Source organism: Rhincodon typus, unplaced genomic scaffold, assembly GCF_021869965.1.
Source record: "Rhincodon typus isolate 14 unplaced genomic scaffold, sRhiTyp1.1 hic_rhity00001162, whole genome shotgun sequence".
NCBI classification, from domain to species: Eukaryota; Metazoa; Chordata; class Chondrichthyes; order Orectolobiformes; family Rhincodontidae; genus Rhincodon; species Rhincodon typus.
Window position 1 is genome coordinate 1 of NW_025966800.1, and position 6,374 is coordinate 6,374.

General features: G+C 42.8%; 1 long non-coding RNA gene across 2 annotated transcripts; it reads right to left on the minus strand.

Annotated features, from left to right (window-relative positions):
• Positions 1-331: 331 nt before the first annotated feature.
• Positions 332-5,627, minus strand: LOC125481188. Of its 2 annotated transcripts, XR_007261248.1 has the most exons (4): positions 5,502-5,617; positions 5,249-5,364; positions 3,055-3,161; positions 332-619 (listed from the first exon to the last, which is right to left on the minus strand). It is a non-coding gene; the product is annotated as an uncharacterized LOC125481188 (long non-coding RNA). The 2 variants fall into 2 exon arrangements; XR_007261247.1 differs by having other exon boundaries at positions 5,249-5,627.
• Between the last annotated feature and the right edge of the window lie 747 nt (positions 5,628-6,374).

Below are 6,374 nucleotides of genomic sequence, written 5' to 3' on the forward strand. Positions count from 1 at the left end.
CTGTTGTGACACAAAAATGTATTAATATGCTGTTTTCAGCTGAAAATGGCTGAGTGTCTCCAAGCAAGACTTACAGACCTCTTCCACAGATATGTCATACGAGCTTGAATAAAGTCATATTCTTATGGTCTACTCAGGTCTGAAGACTCTATTTGTAAAAACCCCATATTGCGAACGAATAATATTTTCTGATACCCATTGACTCTAGCTTTATGATTCACTGATACACTAGTCTGTCAGATGGAGCCTCAATGTAGAGGATAGTCACTCTCAGCTCTGGAATTCAGCTGTTAGGTCCATGTTTGCACCAAGAATGTAAAGAGATCTGGAGTTGAGTGAATCTTGCTTAACTGAAACTGAGATTTATGAGCATGATATTGCAAAGCAAGTGCTGCTTAGCACAATTGTTGTTTCCTTATTGTGATTGCATTTACATAGCGACAGTCCAGACGATTGACTGAAGCCTTGTCCACACACAGACCACCTGTACAGTTTCTCTTCACTGTGAACGATGCTTTTTCCTTCCATATTCCAAGGCTGGTGATACTCAGGTCCTGAGAACTGAACACTGCTGGCAGCTCTTGATCTCACATTTGATTTGAACTTACTGTCTAATTGCCTGTAAAATAAATAGAAAACAGGAAGAAGTAAAATGAAATCCGCTCGATTGTCATGAAAACCTACCTGGATCATTAGCTGACAATGCAGAAGTTGAGAAATAAAACACAAACCAGGCTGTGGGAACAGGCTGCAGTTGGTGGTTATTTCTGCAGAGCCAGCAGAGTGGGACGTTCGAGTGATGCCACAACAATGATGTCTATGTAACAAGGGAAAGTGTACAACTGGCTGACCATAATCTGTGCCAGTAACTGGATATGGAAATGACCTAGGCTTGCTGAAAAGCATTATCGTAAGCAAGTGGGAATTCATGTACCACCTTTAGGTATGAGCAATACCCCGAGCATACTGTTGAGACTGCATCTGGAGGACTGTGTACAGTATTGGTTGGCATACTTATGGACATGTGTCAATACATTGGAAGCAGCTCAGGGAAGGTTAAGAACTAATGCCTGGTGTGAGAGGATTGCCTTATGAGGAAAGGCTAGACCGGCCTGTATCCTCTGGAGTTTAGAAGAGAAAGAGGAGACTAAACTAAACCATAAAAGATCCTGAGGGAACCTGACCAGCCGGATGCTGAAAGAAATGTTTCCTCTTCAGGGAGAATCTAGAAGTAGGGGTCATAGTTCAAAAATAAGGGAGAGCCCATTGAAAAGAGTAACAAGGAAATATTTCTTCTCACTCAGAGGGTTAATAGTTTTTGGAATTCACTTCCTCAAAAGGCAGTAGTTTGCAGAATCTTTAAATATTTTTAAGGCGGAAGCAGATAGATTCTTCATGACCAAGATGATGAATGATTGTTGGGGATACGCAGGCACATAGAGGTGAGGTTGAACCCAGTTCAGCCACAATCCTATTGAGTGGCAGAGCAGGCTCAAAGGGCCGATTCGCCAACTCTTGTTCCTCAGACATATACTTGAATAAACCAGCGAGCAAAGAAACTCAAGTCTTATCTAATTCCTGCAGGGGAGGAAGTTGTTTGAGTTCCCACTTCACCCACCCAGTGGAAATAGCTCCTCTCCATTCCCCTGACCAACTTCATTAACATCTTAAATTTTAATCAAATCATGCCTCGATCTTCTAAATTGTAGGAAATACAACATTCCTGGTGAGATGATGCATTTTGGTAAAAGGGCAGAGAACATTTGAAATTGGAGCTGAAGTAGTCCATTTGGCTCCTCCAGCCTCAAAAAGGTCATAGCTGATCTACGTAGGCTTCAATTCGAAAATGTCTTTTTTCAAAATTTGATCATGGAATGCCGGCATGACTGGCTGGTTCCAGTGACCTTTATGAAGATGGTGACCTGCCTTCTTGAACCACTGCAGTCCACAGGCTGTAAGTTGACTCGCAATGTTGTTAGCGAGGGATTTCAGGATTTTGATCCAACAACAGTTAAGGAACAGTGATATGTTTCCAAGTCAGGACAGCGAGTGGCTTGGAGGGAATTCATATCCAACAAAGAGTCTCAAAGATCTACAGCACAGAAAGAAAACGCCCTGCTGACTGTCTGATCTTGTTATTATACTCCAAGTACTTTATTAATACATCTTTTAGAGTGGATTTTAGCATTTTTCCCATAACCAGCATCATGCAAATTCCCTATTTTCTCTCTGCTTCCTTCTTAAATATTGGGGTTATGTTAGCTATGCTCAAATCTACAGGAACTCTTTCAGAGTCTGTATAGTTTTGGAAGGTAATCACTAGTGGATCTGCTATTTCTTGGACCACTTCCTGAGGTACTCTGGGATGAAGGTTATCAATTTCTGGGGATTCATCTGCATTAATCCCATTATTTTACCCAATATCATTTTCCTACCAATACTAATTTCTTTCAATTCTACCTTCCCATTAGACACTGTGATTTCCCCTTATTTTGGGGATGTTATTTGTGTTCTCCTTTTTGAAGATATGAAGATGTATTTTAAATAAAGACCGAAAGAACTGCACTAACAGTCCCCATTAACAACTATTCACCCTACCAGCCTGATCATTAGCAACTCCTTCGTCTATCCAACTGTCTTTCTCTCTCTTTGGGTTCTATCCTATCGTTTACTCCCTACCCTACCCACCTCCCTATTTTCTCCATATAAACTGACATTTTCCCAACCACTATCAGTTCTGAGAAAGCGTCACTTGACCCGAAACGTTAACTCTGTTTTTTCCTTCACAGATGCTGCCAGACTTGCTGAGCCTTTCCAGCAACTTTGTTTTTGTTGTTGTTGTTGAAGATGTATTTTGTTGGTCTACCATCACTTTGTACTCCATTTTTTAATTCCTCTGTTTCCAATTGTAGGAGAACCTGTGTTCATCTTTATTAACGTTTTACTATCAATCTTGAATTAAGAGTTTAATGATGATCATGAAAGCATTGATTGTCAGAAAAATCCCAGCTGGTTCACTAATGTCCTTTGCGGGAAAGAAACTGTCATCCTTACCTGGTCTGGCCTACATGTGACTCCAACCCAACAACAATGCAGTTGACTCTTGACAGCCCCCTTAGCAATCATAGATGGGCAGTATATTCTGGCTTAGACAGCAATGTCTGTAACAAAAGAAAACCATTGATTTGTATGGTCTCTGCAAGCATACTCTCATACTCTATTTTCTGCCATTTAATCAATCCCTTTGTTAAATTCTAAACTGTTACCAATGTGGTGATTTATTTGACAAATTTAATACTAGCCATCATTTCCCTTTTTTGACATGGTTTCACCATGTTTCCTGTATTGTTCTTATGCCAGACTGGGATGAACAACTTTTGTACATAGATCATGGCAAACATTTAAAGAGTGCATGGACAATCTCTCAAAACCCATTTCAATAGTGATCCATGATTTATCACAGTTAGCTCACACCTCACATCACTCTAATTTTCTTTATTTAATGACAGGACTATCGTCTCAGAAAGAAGACATCACTCTCCACCTTAATGTGGTGGATGAAGTGCCGATGCTCAACTTTATTATCAATTATTCATAGACCATAAAATTCCATACAGTGTGGAAGCAGGCCCTTTCGCCCAACAAGTCCAAACCGACTCTCAGAACATCCCACCCAGACCCATCTCCCTCATCTACATCTCCCTGAACAATATGGGCAATTTAGCACGGCCAATCTACTTAGCCTTTGGATTGTGGGAGGAAACCGGAGTGCCCGGCGGAAACCCATGCAGACATGTGGAGAATGTGCAAACTCCACACAGACAGTCATCTAAGGGTGGAATTGAACCTGGGTTCCTAGCGCTGTAAAGCAACAGTGCTAACTACTAAGCCACCATAATGAAATTCCTTTCTCATTACTCAATACCCAGTTGCTTCCTCGTTGTACTGATTCATAAAACTGTTCCATATACATGCTAAGAATGCCTCCTGTATCATATTGCTACTAATTTGATTTGCTCAATTTATATATAGATTAAAGTCACCCATATTTACGGTCCGAACTTTATTACTTGCATCTCTACATTCCATTCTAATACCTTTCCCAATTGTGCTCCTGTATTTTTGAGTCTATGTACAACCTTACTCTCATTTACCAACCATTAATGTTTCTAAGCTCAACTAACACTCTACAAAACCAAAGAAAAAACAGCAGATGCTGTAAATCAGAAACAAAAACAGAAATTGCTGGATAAGCTCAGCAGGTCTGCTGGTAGCATCTGTGGAGAGAAATAGGAGTTTACATTTCCATTCTGAGGAAGGGTCTCTTGATCTGAAACTTTAACTCTGATTTCTCTCCACAGATGCTGTCAGACCGGCTGAGTTTATCCAGCAATTTCTGTTTTTTTGTTCCATATATGTTCTACTTCACTATATCCTTGCTTACAATCACACTACTTGCCTGTCTTAATCGGCAGTTCTAACCCACCTCCTTCTCCTGTTTGCCTGCCCAGCCTATCCTCCTTGGACAACTCATTGATTCCAGGTATTAATCTCAAATCTTCCTCTGAAACACCTCCAATAAATTTGCAGAAGATGGCCAAAACCTGAACACTTTATTCAAGAGAGATAGCAAGTACTGCAGATGCTGGAGTCAGAGATAACAAAATGTGGAGCTGGAGGAACACAGCATGCCAGGCAGCACAGGAGCAGAAAAGTTGATGTTTCGGGTTGGGACCCTTCTTCAGACCCGAAACATCAACTTTCCTGCTCCTCTGATGCTACCTGGCCTGCTGTGTTCCTCCAGCTCTTCACCACTTTATTCAAGACGTGGTCTCACCTATTCTTTTTACAAATTAAGCAAATATCTTTACATTTGTGTTCAATTCCTGTAATAATAAAGGATACAGCTTATTAGCTTTCTTGATTGCAAAGAGATTTTGATCAATCGGATCAATGGGCTCAGGACTGGCAGATTGATGAAATAGGCTAAATTATTCGTTTCTGTGTTATAATGAATTTAAAACTGATTCCTGCAACCGTTGCTCATAATAAGAACACTTCAGTCTCCGAAACATTGGAGTAAACCTGCGCAGACCCCGAGGAAGGTCCAGACTCTCCTTCCTAAATTGTGGTGCCCAGACACATCCTCCGGGGGTGCACTGCACACGATTTTGAATTTCTCGGAACTTGTCCAGTGAAACTGATCTCAGAAATCTTTTCCCACAGACACGACAGACAAACATTTTACCTTGCACGGTGAAAGACCGATGACACTGAGATACTGCTGAAAAGAGTGACTCTGTTAGACTTTGCTGTGATATCGGGTTGAAATTGATGATTTGGGAATCCTTCCCATTGAATGCTCTATAAAAAGAATGGACAGACAAGAGACCTCCCTTCAATCCAGAGAACAACATTCTGGCTCCATCACGCCTACGGCGCATGCTCTGGTCACGTTGTTAGACCCGCCTTCCCGTGTACTGATTGGTTGGAGCACTAACCCCGCCCGTCACACGTTCCGAAGGAGGTTCGAATTCCAGTCCCGTCACTGTGTCTCCCCGATTGGTTGGAAGGATAACACCGCCCCTCCTTCCGTTCGAGCATGTTCTTGCAGCCCGACCCTCGTCCTCAATCGGTTGGAGGACAAGCAGTTCCGCTGCCATCCTCCAGTCCCGCCCCTTCCTTGCTATTGGTCGTGTGACGTCATCAAACCGGCGTGTAGCTTTAGAGCATGCGCACAGCTCATTGTGGATTGTATCAGAGATAACAAGGTGTAGAGCTGCATGAACGCAGCAAAACTGACGTTTCGGGCCTAGGTTCTTCTTCAGAAATAATTGCGTGCCGGCAGCGACGGAAGGAATGAAAACCAAAAGAACTGCGGATGCTGTAAATCAGGAACAAAAACAAAGTTGCTGGAAAAGCTCTGGCAGCATCTGTCGATGAGAAAACAGAGTGAACGTTTCGGGTTCGGTGACCCTTCCTCAGAAATTCTGCTGACCTTTTCCAGTCTTTCATGACATCCACAAATGGTGAGTGAAGGTTAAAGAGGGGGGGCAGCTTTGTTGCTTTATGCCAGCAAAAGGGTTGCATTATTGCCCAGTTTAGGTCTCAAGCCCCAAACAAGGCTTTTCTGGTGCCGCGATTTAGGCTGCAGAGAGCCTCAGGCTTCTTCCCTGAAATAGGCTGCGGTCCAACGCCGGCACCTCCGCATCTGGATTTGGTGGGAAATGCGCAAGCGCGGTTTGTGTGGTGACGTAACAGGGACAGGGCGTGGTCCTGTTTTGTTCCACGCCCGCTTCCGGCTCTCCCTCTTTCTCTCCCCCCACTCATCTCCTATCCGTCCCAACTCCGCCCGAATGTCTCCGTCTGGGGCT